Raw genomic sequence first — 21,720 nt, 5'->3', positions numbered from 1 at the left:
ACATTACCCTTTTATATTTTAGTCTCCCTGAGGACAGGTACCATGTCTATCCCCAGCACATGTCTGGCATTTTCAGAACTCACTGGATATTTGTTGAATTTAAAAATGAATTAGTAGAAGATAGAGGAAAAAAAGAAGATGCACATTTTAAAGAATCATTTTTTAAGACTCTCAAGATTACACAGCATTTAATAATCCTATTCTTATTTTATGAGATAACCAAAAAACACACGATGCAATTTGCTGAAGTGATGATATATAAATTAAGAGACTATTAATTATTATCTGTGATCCTTAACCTTCTAGCAGTAGATGCAAAGCAGGTAAGCATGAAGCAAAAGCAATTTGTCTGTTGCTCTCTTACTCACTGTTAGATTTTTACCCTCTCGAGTTATTTTCCATGGCTGTGGCACAGCTGGTGATGCTAAATCAGGAATATTATAAATTCTCAATTTAGTTTTCCTGATAAAAATTCAGAGTTATAACCTGCATGACCACAGATAAACACTACTGAAAATGCAGTCAGCAAGCCATTTGATACATTTGATATATATTAATATGTGCACTCAACATAGTTTATTTAGTATTATCTGATGGAGGTTAGGTTATAGGGAATAAAGTGGTAGAAGGTTTTTACTGATGTGAATTGGGACACAGTCGACATGTTGTATACTTCATGATAACCAGTGCTGTTTAAATATGGTTTCCTAGAAATGGTTATAGTATAAACTAGACTCAAAACATCTCAGTTTGCAATTTCATTCTGTGAACTACACAAAGCAATTATCATATCTTCTTTCCTCCTATGATTCCAACAGAGAACCCACTATGTATAAATAAAGCTATAAATAACTTGTCATCTGTAATCTTTATCCAGTCAGCATTTCAAAACATGAAACAGTAGAATATTTCTTAGTTGCCCTGTTTGCTCAAAATATGGCACGAGCATTTATAATACGTATAGGAAACTACACAGATGCCTAAGTTTTCTACATCTGTTTGTTTTTAAGTAGGTATTAAATAGGAACTAGACATAGATGATTTTGCAATAGAAGGCCTTTCCACCTCACATTCTGAGTATAATGATGAAAGTATAAAATATATCACCAGATAAGTAAAACTGGGTTAATTCCCTATGACCTTTGGAGCTGGTCTGGTCTCAAAGAATCTATGCTTACTAAGTCAGGTTCTGGATATCCAGCTTGGAGTAGACTACTTGTGGAAGAAAGTACAGTAAGTGAATTGATACAGAGATTTTCAAGAAACCAAAGGATTTACCTAAATTACATTTAAAATATTCCTATTACTCAGAAGTTGCTCATCAGCAAAGGTCATTACATAATAATCCTGAATAGCTTATAGTTCAAGGTTGCAGCACACAAAAAAATGTGTTTTGGAGTAGGTACATGTGTGCATGTGTGTCTATATGTAGACATATATGGGCACTAGGGAAAAGACTGAGAACGAGGGCATCAGGAAGAGCAGACATGGAAGACAAAGCCCAGAGTAATATGGGCTCTTGGTACATAGAAAATGCCAGCTCCTATAGAGAATGCTATCTATGCTTGGCTCAAGGTTTAGCTCAGAGAAGGAATACCTGATTCTAATCTAATCCTTTCTAAAATAATTCCCTAGTTTATCAGACAATATTATATAGAAGGACTGGAATGAGAAAGTCAGCTTTTTAATCTCAATTCCACCACTTAGTAGCTAGATGACCTTGAGAAACGCTTAACTTTCCTAACCTAAGTTATAGGAATAACAAAGAAAATAAGAGCACTTTCCTTTTACAGGGAAATTATGAAGATTTTATCAAAGAATGTATACAGGGTGCCTGGATGGCTCAGTCAGTTAGGCAGCTGCCTTCGGCTCAGGTCATGATCCTGGAGCCCTAGGATTGAGTCCCACACTGAGCTCTGTGCTCAGTGAGGAGTCTGCTTCTCCCTCTGTCCCTCACCCTGCTCTCGTGCTCTCTCCCACTCTCTCTCTCTCAAATAAAATATTCCCCAAAAAAGGTATATAAAATTATGTTGAAAACTATAAATTTGTCTATAAATATTAGTAACCCACATCGTTTCAAACATAGTTGGGTTCCAATTAATTTGTACTCAAACACATAAAGTGGGGCACCTGGGTGGCTCAGTTGGTTAAGCAACTGCCTTCAACTCAGGTCAGAATCCTGGAGTCCCAGGATTGAGTCCCGCATTGCACTCCCAGCTCCACGGGGAGTCTGCTTCTCCCTCTGACCTTCTCACCTATCATGCCCTCTCTCAAATAAATAAATAAAATCTTTAAAGAAAAAAAAACCACACATAAAGTGTACCCAAATCAGTCCATCTTATAGGAATGAGAAACTTCTGATGTGTGCCATTTGGATGAATTCTAAGTAGAAATAATAAAGCCCCATTAAAAATACCTGTTGAGCTGACTTGGGTTTCTAAGACTCTACATTAAAGATAATCATAATGAAATTTAAATTAATTTTAAAAATACAATTTGTTCATTTTTTTTAATATTATTAAAATGTGTGTCTGGAAAATGTTCAAGTATGGGAATTCTACCTTCATTTAGATAAAAGTTTGTCCAAAGAATACTGTTCTATTTCCCAACAGCATATATTGGCCACAAATTGCCAAGTCCTTTCATACTCATTACTTTAGTAAGTCATCACCACCACTGTCGGGGTAGGAGAAGTTGACATACCTGCATTTTACAGAGATGAGGCATCCTGAGCTTTGAAAAGCTAAATAACTTGGCTCAGTCATCCCAGATGGGACGGGGATTTAACTCCAGTCTTCTGACTCTGCTTAGAAGCTTTTAAAACAAGCTCCTCTACCTGCATGGTGGAGTCAAACTACTTAAACTTTCCAGTTTCAATTTCTAGCTTATGATAGTATGCTATTAGTACCCTTTTGTGTACTAATTATCAGGAAGTATTACAATACGGAGTCTGAGCAAGTTGGACGTAGTTAATTATATAAAGATGAAACACGTCAACCAAAATTGTCTCAGACTATTTGGTTTGCTGTTCAGAATTAAGACTGATAAAAATTACTGCTCATCCTTTCCATCATACCAATACTTTGGAAAATCAAGTATCTAAAGAAAGAGTCAGAAGTTAAGGAATGCCAAACAGAAATATTTTAGAAGAAACTGGAAATGCACTACTGTGCCTTTGTAAGAGGTTCCAAAATTGGAAGTAATCAGGATAGGTTTCACATTGTTTTGTGCCTATCAAAAAGACAAGCTCAACAAGGCTAGAATGAAATCCTTAGAATAACTTCAAAACAATGCTAGAACTCAAACTAAGAAATTAAATGAGGACTAAGACAATTCTTGATTTTGAATCCCCTAAAAAGAAAAAAAGGAATTTAAGCAGTCTATTATGAAGTTTTCCTAATATGGAGTGGAAATGGCAGAGCTATGGCTAAGGACAAAATATTTCTCAAAAGGATACAATCAAAACTTTGGAAAAACAAAGCCATCTTGAAAAAATAGTCTCTTTTATATGGGTCAAGTATAAATGTCACATAAGCTATGTCAGAGAACTTGAATTCTATGGTAAACATAAACAATATAACAATATATAACAATATAATATAACAATATAACATAAAAATATACATAACTCCAAGCCAAATTAAACTAGTAGAAACTAATTATACTCATAAGATTTCAAAGTTGCCAATACTATGAAATAGCGATAATAACTTACATGCAAAGCCTACATCAAATTTTTTCATTCCATATATATGCTTACCAGGATCTCTGCTAAATTATGTGAAGTCAAGGTTCAACTTAGATTTTTAAAATATAATATGCATGTGATAGTCACTAAGGTGAACCCCATGCCCAGATGTCCCCTTCAAGGGTAACTTGCTACTCAGCAGCAGGGAGTACAGTTAGCAAAGAGCTTCCTAGAGTTTCCCACTGTTCCCCACGTCAGAGTCTGCCTCAGGTACTGACAGTTGCCTCACTCAAGGTCAAGCCTTTCCTAGGCTGACTGGCTTAGTCACTGACTAAGTCAAATGGGAATATAAAGACCCTGCCATTTCAGACTAATGCCGGACAACTCCAAGCAATGTTTGCTCCAGAGCTCGCCATCAGGTTGGTGGAGGTTTTGGTCAGACCTGCATTAAGTTCAACTTCTCCTTCCAATCAATCCCGTTGTCCTCTTTTTTTTTCCCTAAGTGTTGGTCTTTAATAAACATCTTGCACTCCGAATTTTACCTCAGCACATGCTTCTGAAAAATCCAAGCTGTGACAATGTACTTTTCTAAATACTTTTTTTTGAAAGTAAAACAAACAAACAAACAAAAAGCTTCATATGTTAAAGAGACAAGATGTATACAGAATATATAAATAATTCTGGCAACTCAACAATAAAGACAAATAACCTAATTTAAAAAATGAACAAAGGAAATGAATACACATTTCTCCAAAGAAAATATACAAATGACTAAAAAGCACACATACAAAAAGATATTCTCAACATCATTAGTCAGTAGGAAATGGAAATTAAAACCACAATAAGAAACCACTTCACACTAAGGCATTGCTATAATCAACAAGAAAGACAGTAACAAGTACTGGTGAGAATGTAGAGAAATTGAAACCCTCATACATTGTTAGCTGGAATGTACACTGGTATACAACCATTTTAGAAAAGTTTGGCAGTTCCTTAAAATGTTAAACAGATTTACCACATGATCTAGCAATTCCACTTGAGGTATATATCCAAGAGAAATGAAAACACATGTCCACACCAAAACTTATACACAAATATTCCTAAAAGCATTAACAGTAATTCCCAGAAAGTAAATGTCTAGCAAGTGATGATTAGATAAACAAAATTATGGTATATCCATACAACAGAATAGTATTCATTAATAAAAAATGAAGGACTAATACATGCTCCAACATGAATAACCTCGAAAACATTAAGTGAAAGAAACCAGCTACAAAAGACCACATATAATTCCATTTATATGAAATGACAAGAATAGGCAAATCCATAAAAAGAGAAAGTAGACTAATGTGCTTTGGGTGTTGGGGGTGGGGAGGGAGTAAAGAGTGACTGCTAATGGTTATGAGGTTTCTTTTGAGGTGATGATTCCAAAGGTCCAAAAGAGATACACTGGAATGGTGTACCTCACTGTGTATTAAATGGTTCTCTCACTCCATCTCCTCTCCACAGCTGCAATGCCAAACATCAAGGCACAATGCACTCTTCTCTATTCCTTTTATGAAACAAGAGTACTAAGTGGACTTTAGGCAGACTCATTTAAAGAACTTCTCTCTTCAAACGTCCCTACCACCCTACCATCCCTCCCAGGCTGGCAACCTGCTCTACCTAGACATAAGGGGCAAACCCAGTATTTCCTAGGTATAAAAGGTAAACATTATACATAAAGTTTTTATAAATAAGTATAGTTTGGCAGTATAGTGCTCTCATCTAGCTGCTTCTAGTTCTGTGCATTGTGGGTTCTCTGTCAATGGTAATTTACTTCCCTGGCCTGTCACTACTCCTTACATACATACCCCTTCCAGTGATTCACTGATTTACTTTGGATATGATTTAGTTAATTCCTTGACCACACACCACTTAATAACACCCCAATTTTACCCAATTTCTAACAAGGAATGAAATTTAGTAATAACTGCTTTATTATTATTATTGTTGTTGTTGTTGTTGCTATTAATTATCAGAATTGATTCCGCATATTGTATTAGCTTACTTCAAAGTTAGAAACATACCATTTGCTATACAAACAAAAATTTTTAAAAAACCTTAAGCATATAATCAAGCAATTTACTCTTAACGCCAGTAAGCTATACTAGTAACACCAGCAACAAAGTTTAAAGGTAAAGTTAAGCTTTTTTTTTTTTTTTTTTTTTTTTTTTTTTTTTTTTATTTATTTATTTGACAGTGAGAGAGAGAGATCACAAGTAGGCAGAGAGGCAGACAGAGAGAGAGAGAGAGAGGGAAGCAGGCTCCCCGCCGAGCAGAGAGCCCGACGCGGGACTCGATCCCAGGACCCTGAGATCACGACCCGAGCCGAAGGCAGCGGCTTAACCCACTGAGCCACCCAGGCGCCCCTAAAGTTAAGCTTTTTGAAAACCACAACTGTACTGCAAATGAAAACCACAACTGTACTGCAAATGAGGCATTTAAATACCACTCATAATCAGTGCTACTGACAGTGCATTCCTTGCTGTTTACTTAAGGGGGAAATCTCTGTGAAGCCTGATTTTACCTAAATTTGTTAATAACAAGGAATGCTATATCACTTAAGTGCCTTCAGAATGGATTTTTTTTCACTACTAGAATTTCCCAATTCTTTATAAAGTGATAGTACTTTCTAGAATTTGATGTTTGTACCATATTTCAACACCTAATCGTGGAACCAAGAGGCAATGAATTCAGAAAGATTTGGGGAGGCTCTATATTGCTGGTGATACTACAAAATCTGATCTTAAAAAAAGAGAGCTAGGAATTTGAAATCTCAAGTCATCATTTTAAACTACCACATTAATTACAGTGGTTATTTACTTCATTCCGAGAAAAATACACACAATTCATACCTTGCCTAAATTAACAAAGGATTTAAGACAACAAAATTCTCTTGTTCCAAAGGCAAAGGGCTTTGAACCCTCTTGGTTTCTATAAAATATTTTTTCCCCAACAAAGACAACCCTTACTTAGCCACACTATTAATTACAGGAAATTAACTCTGTGGCACTGAAGTCGTCAGCACAAGGGCACTTTGTGGAATGTTAAGCCATTTATGTTATTAGACCTATGCTTAAACACAGTATGCCAGATGTCTCTCATTACTATTGTCTACATAAGCACAAAGTGGTAGAATCCCTTCCTATGATCATGAGAGTCAAGAATTTTACAACTAGACTTCACTTCCAACATTATAGCTATGTCCTCTGAGTGACCCTCCTATTGAGAATAACTAAACTTACAAGGTATATTACAAAACTCAGAATATCTACAAATGTTGCTCACTAAATTATCATTAAGGAAGAAATAATAATTTCAATATCTGCAGAAAAAGTATTTGATAAAATTCAATACTCATTTTTGAAAGAGAACTCATAGCAAAGTAAGAAAAAAAAGGAACACCCTTAACATAATAAAGAGGTTCAACAAAAATAAAACAGAAATACAGTAAAACTGCTCTTCATGGTAATATATTAAAAATATTCTCTTTAAAATCAGGTACTAGAAAAGAATGCCCATCATTACCACTTAACTATTTCCACTTCTAATCACACTTTTCTGGAGGTTCTACTGGTATAAAATAAGGAATAATAAAAGAAAACGTATCAGAATTGAAAAAGGAAAGTTTTTATTTGCAGATAATATGACCATATAAAACAAAACAAAAGAAGAAGAGCCAAGAAATAAGACTTTCTAGAATCAAAAAACAAGAATATTTAAGTCTATTATTAGGAATAAAAAGAGAATTCAGCAAGATGGCTGAAGTGATTTATATATAAAAATAAAGTGTATTTAAATACCACCAACTATCAGTTATTTAAAAAAATCAGTTACAAAGTATGGCTTTTTAAAAAGAGATACCATTCATAAATGCAAAAAATTAAAACCTACATATTAAGAATAAATCTAACAAAAGATGTGTTAAACCTATATGCACAAAATGATAAAATGTTACTGAAAGACATTAATGAAGACAGAAATACATGAAGAGATATATCATATTCATGGACAGAAAAACCCAATATAAAGATACCAGTCTTCCTCTAACTGGTAAATGGATTCAATACAGTTCCATTCAAACCTAACAGAACTTGAAAAACTGATTCAAAAAGTTTTATAGAAGAACAGTCAAAAATAGCTAAGACATGCCTGAAGAAGAACATTATAGAAGAGTTGCCTTACTAGGTATCACTATGACTAACACAGTAAGCCGAAAGAACAGAACTATAAAACAGATCCACATAACAGATTGAGGTGACACAGATGATACCAACGTATCACTGGGGAAAGGATGGATTTTTCAATAATTGGGACAACTGGTTAACTATACAGTAAAAAAGGAAGAAGAAGAAGAAAGAAAGAAAGAAAAGAAAAGAAAAGAAACCTATCTCACTCCATACACAAAGATCAATTTTGAATGCACAAAGGGCATAAAGCAGAACTTTAAACTTTTATGGAAAAATATAGGAAACTACTGTTTTGATGTTGGGGCATGGAATAAAAATGTGATGAGATATTATTTTACATTCCCTAGACTAGAAAAAATTAAGAAACCTGACAATACCAAAAGTTAAAAAGAGTGGAATCTGAGAAATATTTTTATTCACACTTCTGATCAAAAGATAAATTAGTGGGGGCATCTGGCTGGCTCAGTCAGAAGAGCATGTGACTCTTAACCTTGGGTTGTAAGTTCAAGCTTCACACTAGGTGTAGAGATTACATATACAAACAAACATACAAACTTAAAAAAATTTCGATCACCATTAAAAAAAAATAACAAAATATAAGTTAGCATAAAAACATTAGAAAAAATGGCATGAGGTTTCCAAATGTTTCATTTGGTTAGTTTACTACTTGGACTTATACATGCACATCAGGAGACAGGTGTGTAAATATTCACAAAATATTCATGTCATCACAAAAGCAGGTTTATTCAATACCTATAACTGCATAATAAATTACCTCAAAATGTAGTTGCCAAAAATAATAAACCCTTATCACAGTCTCTCATGGTTTCTGTAGATCACAAATTTCAAAGCAGCCCAGCTGGGAGGTTCTGAATCAGGCTCATGAGGTTTCAGTCGAGGTATATTGGCCAGGGGACGCCTGGGTGGCTCGGTTGGTTAAGCGGCTGCCTTCGGCTCAGGTCATGATCCTAGCATCCTGGAATTGAGTCCCACATCAGGCTCCTTGCTTGGCGTGGAGCCTGCTTCTCCCTCTGCCTCTGCCTGCCACTCTGTCTGCCCGTGCTCACTCGCGCTCTCTCTCCCTCTTTCTCTCTGATGAATAAATAAGTAAAATCTTAAAAAAAAAAAAAAGATATATTGGCCAGGTCTGCAATCATCTGAAGGCCTGGCTAGAGCTAGAGATGACTCATTCACATAGATAAATTATCAATACCAGTTGTTGTTAGAAGCCTCATTACCTACTACATGGGCTTCTTCACAGGTCTGCTTGAGGATCACCACGATATGGCTTGAGAGAGAGCCAGGAGAGCAAGGGGAAAGCTGTCAAAGTCTCATCACCACTTCCTTGACACTCAACTGGTACAGAGGACAACCCTTCAATGCAGGAAGGGTCTACAGAAAGGCATTGTTATCAGAAAGAAAAAATCAGGGGTGCCGAGGTGGCTCAGTGGGTTGAGGCCTCTGCCTTTGGCTCGGGTCATGATCCGGGAGTCCTGGGATCGAGCCCTGCATTCGGGCTCTCTGCTCAGCAGGGAGCCTGCCTCCTCCTCTCTCTGCCTGCCTCTGTCTACTCGTGATCTGTCTGTCAAATAAATAAATACAATCTTTAAAAAAAAAAAAAGAAGAAGGAAAAAATCATTGGGGACCATCGTAGAGTCTGGCAACCAAAACTGGACAGGGCTATTCTCCAATTATAGGAGAGCAAATCTACTGTAATATATTAATAAAGATGACTACTATATAGTAGTCAAAGTGAATAAATCACAGCCACACTAAAAAATATGGATAATTTTCCAATTTTTCAAATAATATTAAGTTAACAACTAAGTCTCAGGAAATTACATACAATGTAATACTATTTATACAAAGCTCAAAAACAAACTAAACTAAAATAATCTGTAAGTATCATAGTTCAGGTAATAAAACTACAAAAAAAATCAAGAGAAAAACACAAAATTCAGAAGAGTGATTCTCTCTGGTAAGGTGGGAAGGGCATGAGATGGGGAGAGACACAAAGGTCAATTTTATTTATTAGTAGCGCTTTGATTCTTGGATTGAGGGAATTTATAGCTGTTCATTATATCATTATGATTTATAACTTGCATAAGCATTACATATAGGGTAGCCACTTGTGAATCAGTACATAATATACACACAACCACACATAGGCCCTAGGTGAATATAATTTTTTTTATTTATCAACAATATATTTTTAAATAAATGATAAAGAAAAGCATTAAAAGAAAAAATATTCTGACTAATTTTAGCAGTGCTACCCTCTATAATTTGTTATGTGGTGCATTTTCCTCTAATTATGATGTTGACAGTCCAGTCTCATCTATTTAGTCAGAAATTTGAGAGTCCTGCTGGTGAATAAATCCTAACAGAAGCAGTCATAAGGCAAAAGAATAATCAGATATTGAGTAAACTTCAGAGCAGTTATATATCAATCAAATAAGCTAAGCTATCGCTATCACAAATCCAACTGATTCCTTGCCTGTTTTGAAATGAAACTAATATTCTGAATAAAAACTGATTTCCTCAAAAGCTTTGGTACCAGCTATTTAAACAGATAAACTGTAAATATTTTTTAAAACTTCTATTAAAAAAAAACCCAACAACTTTATAATGAAATATCTAAAAATATAACTACGCATTTCTGAAAATAATGAACTCTCATTTATGTTTTTGCTCCTTGTTTGGTATATTGCCTCTAATAAGGATAACTAGTAAAATCTGCCTTTGAGAATACGTAAGTGATTAAAATTTTTTAATGCTGGCGTAAAGGGCAGTTATAAGTAAACTGGGAAATGAAAGATGAGGACTAAGAATTCAATTAAGAATAATCTGTCCCTTTGACTACTAACGGATGGGCTCTAGTCACAAAAGACTATTTCCCACAGAGTATCATCTGCCAATTTTTCAACATGACACAAAAATGGGCTTTAATTCCGAGAAAAAAACAGTAATAACTTTCCTTGTTTTCCAAAATAAGGTAAAAAAAGGAAAATGCTGTAACAGCAGCCACTGGAGGGAGGACTTGATGTTAGAATAAGAATAAAACAAGCATAAAATATTTTATCTGGTGCTTTGTCTGAACACAACATTTTGTTAAATTCATTTCTGTTTATTTAAATGACAAATGCTGAAAACACTGCTTTTTATGCATGAGAGTTAAACCTCCTTTCACTGAAAAACAGATGTTGATTCCACCATCTTTTATTGGTGCACAAACTAGCAGCAAGAAAATTATAAAGCAGCCTAGACTAACAAAGAATTAGCACCAATGCTTGGTCAAACTATATACTTAAAGACCTATATTTTATTTTAAATAAGCTTATATTTTGTTCATTTGAAATACTGGCCACAAATTTTTTTTCTAAAACCTCAGGTATTACTTAGTCCCTACCTGAAATCTGAATTGTGGCATTGCTCTTCATGTAGTTGAAGGGTTTGGTTTAGTTTCTAATAAAAATATGCATATATTTTAATATTTGTTGATGTAAACCTGGTTTTACACACAGACAAACACAAACATACATACACACACTCACACTTCAAACCTCCAGTGCTGGCCATTTACAAATCACTAAAAGAAATACTATTTAAAGCAAGTTTAAATAAAAATTCAAAACATAAATCACAGAACTGGAAGGGCATAGAAGTTAGCTTTGTCACAATCCCAGTTTCTATTTTAATAGTGGTCATATACTATACAATAGACACGAGGCTTGTATAACAAATCTAAATATAACAAAAGTCCTTTCCCTTTTAAAATGATTCCTTATGGGGCGCCTGGGTGGCTCAGTGGTTTAAGCCGCTGCCTTCGGCTCAGGTCATGATCTCAGGATCCTGGGATCGAGTCCCGCATCGGGCTCTCTGCTCAGCAGGGAGCCTGCTTCCCTCTCTCTCTCTGTCCGCCTCTCTATCTACTTGTGATCTCTCTGTCAAATAAATAAATAAAATCTTTAAAAAAAAAATGATTCCTTATACAATCAATATTTTAGAGTTGACTTCTTAAACTCAAGAATCCTACTGTGATTTAATCAATGAGTCAACAAAACTGCCAGTTCTGAATAAGAACCATTCAGAAGAAAAAGCAAGAAATGAACTGCAGATTAAACTCTGAAATAAATTCATTGGAGGGGCATAGAAATTTATCCAATAAAGTATTCAAGTGAATAGAGTACACCTAAACTAAGAAAATAGATTTTTTTTAAAATTGGCAACAACAGGGGCGCCTGGGTGGCTCAGTGGGTTAAAGCCTCTGCCTTCGGCTAGGGTCATGATCCCAGGGTCCTGGGATCCAGCCCCGCATCAGGCTCTGCTCAGCAGGGAGCCTGCTTCCTCCTCTCTCTCTCTGCCTGCCTCTCTGCCTACTTGAAATCTCTGTCTGTCAAATAAATAAATAAAATCTTAAAAAAAAAAAATTGGCAACAACAGATACGGAAATAATTTAACTCAGGCACTCGTACAAAAGAAAAATTTAACAAAGCTATCAGTTAAAATGATATACCATACTGCATCAAAGATATGTTTCTAAAATACCATAATTTTGTTTGTATTTTAAAGGTACAGGGAAACTATTTTAGGACTTTTGTAAAAAGAAAAAAAATTGAATTTTATGGAGTAAATAACTGGACCTTAATTCATGTGTTTTAATCCTTAGACCTTCCTAATATTGACATGCCTTTAAAACAGGATAGAAAATATATGGAAAAATACATATGGAAAATGTACATGGAAAAATGCCTGAAGTATTCAGTTACCAACAAAAAACAAAAACCAAAGTTTTGTTATTACAGAATGGAAAGCATGGACAAAATAACTTCACCCAAATGTTTTGCAAAACTTCAGAACAAGTCTTGGGCAGTCAGGCATCTTAACAAATAAGATAACCAACAGATCTGTAATTCTATAGGTAAATATGTATTGAAATGTTGAAATTAACTACAACAAACATAAGTGACTATCGCTTTAAAAATTGTGCTGCAGCTGCTATTAGGCCAATACTTCCAGAAAACAAAAGGTGTTTGGGCTCTGAGAGAAATATATTTTAATGTTTATAGTCTAAGACTCTCTAAAGAAGAAACCTTCTCTTATTTTTAGAGTAATCTTTACTACAATGTGTTACTTAGTTTTGCTCAGATTTTGTTTTCCCTATCTTTCATAACATTCACTGCTTAATTAAAAATAAAGTTTAAATTTTAAGACACGAAGATTTCTTATACTCTGAAACATTTCTCATTCACTAATTACTATTCCTGAAATATTTTCCTCAAATACTGTACTCTCATAAGTGCCTCATGAAATTTAGCTCTTTGTATTTTATATTATAGCCATCTACATACAAGTCATATTGCCTCTCAGAGGGTAAGTACTGTGCCTTTCTCATCTTGGTATTTCTTATATACAATGGGCTCATAAATGTCTTAAATAGGGCTTGTCTGCAAAATAATTAAAGCCTATAAAAGCAGATAACATCCCGCCAAATTGGAGAAAGGATAACTAATGCAAAAATGAGTCCTTACTTCATTTTTAAACTGTATTTATACAATTTAGTAAACAAATAATACTAAATAATACTCTTTCAAATGAGGCCTAGTAGCTAACTTAGACGAATTACTGAAATAATAAAAATTGGTACTATTAGAGGATATGGTAGGATTTAGATAATGTTTATAGTCAAGGTCTTATTCAGAAAGAAACAATACACAATACAGACAATAGCGATAAAGAAACATAGGGTTTACATAATATTTGTAATCAGGGTCTCATTTAGAAGGAACCAATACACTCTAAAAAATAATAGCCATAAGGAAACACAGTATCACTTCATTACCAAGTTGAGGCATAGGCAGAACTTTCTATCTTTTCCCAAGTTTAAGACTAATTATAGGATTTAAGTAGACCAGTAAAGTTTAGGGATGCATAAACAGAGCTGCAAGGAAAATGTAAAATATTTGTTATTTTTTAACAGGTATATGGCTCAATCAAAGTATAAGAATGATCAAACGAGAAATTTCTCAATGAAGAGGGCAAATAGTAGAAGAGAAAAAAAAATCCCTCTCAAATATTACTACAACTTTTCCCATTAGGTCAACATGTAAACAACCTTAGCTGTTTATGTATACAGGATATGTGATAGGTGTTGGCAAACTGGCTCATAAATGGGAAAAGGAAGAACCACAAGATTTCAAACCATGTGAGCCATATATAAACACCTGACTGTAACAAATTGTGACATTTCAACTCTGACTTTCCGTTCCAGGCACTTTGTTTCACAAAGCCAGGTAAATGGAAGAGAGTAGAAAAATCATAGACTAATAGTAGTGAAGAATTGAGGATGGTGTTCCTTACACACCCTAAGCATCTCTACCTAAAATTCAAAAGCAATATGGAAAAGATAGTTTCAGGAATGGAGAACTAATAGCAAATAACTACAAATTAGAATTTGAAATCCTCTGGTTCATTTCAGGAATCCTTGATCTTTTAGGCATTATATGTAGGGCAGACAGATTATCAATGTTTTCCAAAGGTCACTACATAATTACTGAACAAAATCAATTAAATAATATATGTACCCTATCCACATCTAAATTCTCCATTTAAATTTAATGACAGGGGCACCTGGGTGGCTCAGTGGTTTAAGCCTCTGCCTTTGGCTCAGGTCATGATCTCAGGGTCCTGGGATCGAGCCCCACATGGGGCTCTCTGCTCAGTGGGGAGCCTGTTTTCTCCCTCTCTCTCTACTTGTGACCTTTCTCTGTCAAATAAATAAATTAAATATTTTTTAAAAATTAATGACATATAGCAGACTATAAATACCACATAGGCAGTTACTTTTCAAATCATACTTGGTATCAAAAGAAGGTAACATCTACGATTGAAAGTTCTTTAAATCAGAGGAGTGTCTTTCCTGAGAGAAAAATTACCAGGGTAGAGAAGAGTAAGATTGCAAAAGCACTGAGTAATGAATACAGAATCAGAAATGTTGAAAAAATGAGTTCTTTCTTCCTGAGATCAGGATCAAGACAGGAATGCCCGTTCTTTATTTTGACTGTGTTAGTCACCATACATCATTAGTTTTTGATGTAGTGTTCCAAGATTCATTGCTTACATACAACACCCAGTGCTCCATGCAATGCGTGCCCTCCTTAATACCCACCACCAGGCTCACCCTTCCCCCCTCCCCTCTAAGACCTTCAGTTTGTTTCTTGGAGTCCACAGTCTCTCGTGGTTCATCTCCCCCTCTAATTTCCCCTTCACTTTTCCTTTCCTTCTCCTAATGTCCTCCATGTTATTCCTTATGTTCCACAAGTAAGTGAAACCATATGATAATTGACTTTCTCTGCTTGACTTACTTCACTTAGCATAATTTCCTTCAGTTCCACCCATGTTAATGCAAAAGTTGGGTGTTCATCCTTTCTGATGGCTGAGTAATATTCCATTGTGTATATGGATCACATCTTCCTTATCCGTTCATCTGTTGAAGGGCATCTTGGCTCTTTCCACATTTTGGCTATTGTAGACACTGCTGCTATTAACACTGGAGTACATATGGCCCTTCTTTTCACATCTGTACCTTTGGAGTAAACACCCAGTAGTGCAATTGCTGGATCATAGGGTAACTCTATTTTTAATTTTTTGAGGAACCTCCACACTGCTTTCCAAAACAAGTTGGCTGCACCAACTTGCATTCCCAGCAACAGTGTAAGAGGGTTCCCCTTTCTCCACATCCTCTCCAACATTTGTTGTTTCCTGCCTTGTTGATCTTTGTCCTTCTAACTGGTGTAAGGTGGTATCTCAATGTGGTTTTGATTTGAACTTCCCTGATGACTAATGATGATGAACATTTTTTCAGGTGTCTGCTAGCCATTTGTATGTCTTCATTGGAGAAGTGTGTGTTCATGTCTTCTTTCCATTTCTTGACTTGATTATTTGTTTTTTGGGTGTTGAGTTTGAGAAGTTATTTATAGATCTTGGATATCAGTCCATGCTCTATAGTGTCATTTGAGAATATCTTCTCCCATTCTATGGGTTGCCTCTTTGTTTTGCTGACTATTTCCTTTGCGGTGCAGAAGCTTTTTATCTTGATGAAGTCCGGAAGTTCCTTTTCACTTTTGTTTCCCTTGCCTTTGGAGACATGTCTTGAGAGAAGCTGTCATGGCCAATGTCGAAGAGGTTACTGCCTATGTTCTCCTCTAGGATTTTGATGGATTCCCATCTCATGTTGAGGTCTTTCATCCATTTTGAATTTATCTTTGTGTATGGTGTAAGAGAATGGTTGAGTTTCATTCTTCTACACATAGCTGTCCAATTTTCCCAGCACCATTTATTGAAGAGACTGTCTTTTTTCCACCGGATATTTTTTCCTGCTTTGTCAAAGATTATTTGACCATAGAGTTGAGGGTCCATATCTGGGCTTTCTACTCTGTTTCCATTGGTCTATGTGTGTTTCTGTGCCAGTACCATGCTGTCTTGGTGATCACAGCTTTGTAATAAAGGCTTGGAATTAGGCACCGTGATGCCCCAGCTTTGTTTTTCTTTTTCAACATTTCCTTGGCGATTTGGGGTCTTTTCTGGTTCCATACAAATTTTAGGATTGTTTATTCCGGCACTTTAAAAAATGCCAATAATATTTTGATCAGGATGGCACTGAAAGTATAGATTGCTCTAGGAGTACAGACATTTTAACAATGTTTATTCTTCCAATCCATGAGCATGGAATGTTTTTCCATCTTTGTCTTCTTCAATTTCTTTCATGAGTGTTCTGTAGTTCCTCAAGTACAGATCCTTTACCTCTTTGGTTAGGTTTATTCCAAGGTATCTTATGTTTTTTGGTGCTATAATAAATGCAATCGATTCTCTAATTTCCCTTTCTACAGTTTCATTATTAGTATATAAAAAAGCAACTGATTTCTGTGCATTTATTTTGTATCTTGCCACATTACTGAATTGCTGTATGAGTTCTAGTAATTTGGGGGTGGAGTGTCTTGGGTTTTCCACATAAAGTATCATGTCATCTGCAAAGAGGAGAGTTTGACTTCTTCTTTACCAATTTGAATAACTTTTTTTTCTTTTTGTTGTCTGATTGTTGTTGCTAGGACTTCTAGTACTATGTCGAACAATAGTGGCAAGAGTGGGAATGCCCACTTTCTCCATTAACTGTACTAAGAGAAATACATGTGGATAGAGTATATAAAATGCAGCATTTGATTGCCTTTGCCCATTAATTTATAAATACCCACTTTTACCAATAAGTAAATTGAGAGAAGTAAATGTAGATATGGTAAATAAAATGTAGTATTTGACTGGCTTGGTTCATAAGTTTATTACAGAGTAAGCTCTAGATACACTGATAATCTGCCTGCCCCCACACATCAAATGCTTAAGTCAGTACTCATGCAATGGGGGGAGGAATGCACAGAGATTGGAAGAAAGTAAAACTGTTTTTAATTGCGTTTTATGTGACTGTTAACATGGAAAATCCCAGAGAAACTACAAAACAACACTACTACTGTTAACAAATTTAACAAGGTGAGAGAACACAAAGAAAAGTATAAAATTCAACTACATTCATAAATACAGGTAAATATAGATCAAGAACAATCAGGAAATACGGGAAACAATCAGTTCAGTGGTGCCAAAAACATAAATTCCTAAGAATAAAGCTAACAGATAAGATCCAAGAATGTTACAACAAAACCCATTTTGTTGGGATCGCAGCACCTCACCAGAAACCGCCCCCGCAGCAAGCGAGCGAGCGCCGAGGCGACGGGAAAATGGCAGACAGTTTTTCACTTAATGATGCTTTATCTGGGTCTGGAAACCCAAACCCTCAAGGATGGCCTGGTCAATGGGGAAACCAGCCTGCTGGAGCAGAGGGCTATCCAGTGGCCTCCTATCCTGGTGCCTACCCTAGACAAGCTCCTCCTGGCAGTTATCCTGGACAGGCCCCTCCTGGTGGCTACCCTGGACAGGCCCCTCCTGGTGGCTACCCTGTACAGGCCCCTCCTGGCGGCTACCCTGGACAGGCCCCTCCTGGCGGCTATCCTGGACAGGCACCTCCAGGAGCCTACCCTGGCCCAACAGCTCCTGCTTATCCTGGACCACCCACATCAGGAGCCCACCCTGGGCAACCAAGTGGGCCCGGGCCTACCCGCCTCCTGGACAGCCAAGTGCTCCTGGAGCCCAGCCCGCTGCTGGCACCTTTGGCATCCCTGCTGGACCACTGACTGTACCTTATGACCTGCCCTTGCCCGGAGGAGTCATGCCTCGCATGCTGATAACAATTCTGGGCACAACAAAGCCCAATGCAAACAGATTTGCTTTAGATTTCAAGAGAGGGAATGACAGTTGCTTTCCACTTTAACCCACGCTTCAATGAGGACAACAAGAGTCATTGTTTGCAATACAAAGCTGGGTAACATCTGGGGAAAGGAAGAAAGACAGGCCTTTCCCATTCGAAAGTGGTAAACCATTCTAAATACAAGTGCTGGTTGAATCTGACCACTTCAAGGTTGCGGTCAATGATGCTCACTTGTTGCAGTACAATCATCGGATGAAAAATCTCCAGGAAATCAGCAAACTGGGATCTCACCAGTGCTTCACACATTATGATATAATCTTAAAGGGGAAGATTTTTTAAAAAAAGAAACTGAATATAAACCCTTACACATTGAAACTTCATATTTCCTGATTGAAAATTTTCACTTTTATTCATTCATCCTTCTTGTAAATCTTCGATTTAATAAACATTCTAAGAGTTTAAAAAAAAAAAAACCACTTTGTTGGAAAAAAAAAATAAAGATGTGAATAAACAGAAAGAAATACCACTTTCAGGGATAAGAAAACTCACTATCTTTAAGACGATGTTCTTCCCCAAATTTATTTATAAATCCAACACAATCCCAATCAGATCACAGGAGGCTATTCTGTAGATATTGGAAAGTTAATTATAAAATTCACACAGAAATACAGACTAGAATAACCAAAGCAATTTCATAGCCCACCAAAGTGGAAGAAGTACCCTAAATAATTTTTTAAATGACCATAAAGTTATAGTAATCAAAACAGTTTGGTATTGAGAAAAAAATATATATACAACAAAGGAACTGAATAGACAGTCTAAAAATAGACAAACACATATAAACTCAGTTGATTTCCAACAAAAGTGTAAGGCTATTCAACAGAAGGAAAGTCTCCAATAATAATGCTGACTGAACATCTGTATGGAAAAAAACAAAAACCAACTCACATCATATATAAAGAGTAACTCAAAATAGATTACAGACCTGGATATAATACCTAAAACTATAAAAATCTGGAAGAAAACACAGGAGAAAACTTTTGCAACCTTGGATAGGCAAAAGTTTCTTAGTTATAACAATAACAACAACAAAACACCCATGAAACATAACAGAAAAAAACTGGTAAGTTGTGTCTCATTAAAATTAAAAAACATTTGCTCTCCAAAAAATAACATTAAGGAAGTGAACATGAAGCCACAAACTGGAATAAATATTTGAAAAAGACATATTAGAAAAAAAGATCTGTATACAAATTATGGGAAGAACTCTTGGAACTGAACAATAATAATAACCCAATTTAAAAGTAGGCAAAACAAAGTCCAGACTAAGACAGGTGACTTCTACCAAACATTTAATACTCCTTCTTCTCAAACTATCCTTAAAAATTGAAGAGGAAGAAAAATTTCCAAATTCATTCTATGAGGGCCAGTATTACCGTGATACCAAAATCAGATGAAGACACAACAAAACAAAACAAAAACCAAAACAAACAAAACAACTGCAGGCTAATATCTCTGATAAACATAAAAATACTCAAAAAATTATTATCAAACCAAACCCAACAATATATTATTCCTGAATCAGTCAACATGATACATCATATCAATAAGAGAAAGGATTAAAAACCCTACAATCATTTCAACAGAGGCAGAAAAAGCCTGTAACAAAGTATAACATCTATTCATGATAAAAACCCTCAACAAAGTAGCTTTAGAGAAAATACACCTCAACATAATAAAGACCATATATATGAAAAACTTACTGCAATCACACTCAATGGAGAAAAACTAAAAGCATTTCCCTAAGGTCAGGAGCAATGTAAGGATGCCCACTCTTAGCACTTTTATTCAACACAGTACCAGAAATCTAGCCACAGCAATTAGACGACAAAAAGGAATAAAAGGCATCCAAACTGGCAAGGAATAAGTAAAACTTCCACATTTGCAGATGACATGATACTATATATAGAAAACCCTAAAGACTCTGCCAGAAAACTACTAGAAGTTATTACTAGAACAGATAAATGAATTCTGTAAAGTCAGAGGACATAAAATCAATGTACAGAAACGCATTACACTTCTATACGTTAATAACGAAGCAGCAGAAAGAGAAATTAAGAAAACAATCTCATTTACAATTGCAACAAAAAGAATAAAATAACTGGGAATAAACTTAACCTAGGAGGTGAAAAACCTGCACCCTGAAAACTATACAACACTGAAAAAAGTAACTCAAGACAACACAAAGAAGATATTCCATGCTCATGTACTGGAAGAACAAATATTGTTTAAATGTCCATACTACCAAGATCAATCTACAGATTTAATACAATTCCTATCAAAATACCAACAGCATTTTTCACAGAACTAGAACAATTCTAAAATTTTTATGAAACCACAAAAGATCTTGAATAACCAAGAGAATCCTGAAAAAGAAAAACAAAGCTGGAGGTATCATAATTCCAGATTTCAAGTTATACTACAAAACTACAGCAATCAAAACAGTATGGTCCTGGCACAAAACCAGAGACACAGATCAATGGAACAGAATAGAAAGCCCAGAAATAAACCCAAATTATATGGTCAATTAATTTTCAACAATGGAGGCCAGAAAAAGCAATGGGAAAAAGAGTCTCTTCAACAAATGATGCTGGGAAAACTGGACAGCTATGTGCAAAAGAATGAAACTGGACCACTTTCTTACACCATAGACAAAAATAAACTCAAAATGGATTAAGTACCTAAATGTGAGACCTAAAACCATAAAAATCGTAGAAGAGAGCACAGGCAGTTATGTATCTGAGACTGGACACAGCAACACGTTTCTAGATATGTGTCCTGAGGCAAGGGAGAAAAAAGCAAAACCAAACTGTCAGGAATACATCAAAATAAAAAGCTTCTGTGCAGCAAAGGAAACAATCGGCAAAACTAAAATACAACCTACTGAACGGGAGAAGATACTGCAAACGACATATTCTATAAAGGATTAGTAGCCAAAATATATAAAGAATTTATACAATTCAACACCCAAAAAACAAGTAATCCAGAAAAAAAATGGGCAGAAGACCTGAACAGATATTTCTCCAAAGAAGACATCCACATCGCCAACAGACACAGGAGAGATGCTCAACATCATTCATCAACAAGGAAATGCAAATCAAAATTATAATGAGTTATCACCTTACACCTGTCAGAATGGCTAAAATCAGAAACGTAAGAAACAAGCGTTGTCAAGAATTGGGAGGGAAAGGAACCCTTCTCATTCACTGCAGGTGGGAATACAAACTGGTGCAACAACTGCATAAAACAGTATGGAGGTTCCCCCCAAAATTAAAAATAGAACGGGGTGCGGGTGGTTCAGTCAGTTAAGCATCTGACTCTTGCTCTTAGCTCAAGTCCTGATCTCAGGATCATGAGATCAAGCCCCAAGTCAGGCTCTGTGCTGGGCATGGAGCCTGCTTAAGATTCTCTCTCTCTTCCACTGCCCC

The 21,720-nt window shown here is 35.8% G+C and overlaps 1 protein-coding gene and 1 pseudogene across 6 annotated transcripts in view; one reads left to right on the top strand and one right to left on the bottom strand.

Annotated features, from left to right (window-relative positions):
• Positions 1 to 21,720, bottom strand: part of FAM172A (family with sequence similarity 172 member A) — a 429,585-nt gene that overhangs the window by 393,633 nt on the left and 14,232 nt on the right. The gene's annotated exons all lie outside the window — the stretch shown is intronic.
• Positions 17,676 to 18,548, top strand: LOC123938155 (annotated as a pseudogene).

Source organism: Meles meles, chromosome 3, assembly GCF_922984935.1.
Source record: "Meles meles chromosome 3, mMelMel3.1 paternal haplotype, whole genome shotgun sequence".
Lineage (NCBI taxonomy): Eukaryota > Metazoa > Chordata > Mammalia > Carnivora > Mustelidae > Meles > Meles meles.
This window is presented reverse-complemented; position numbering and strand designations above follow the sequence as displayed.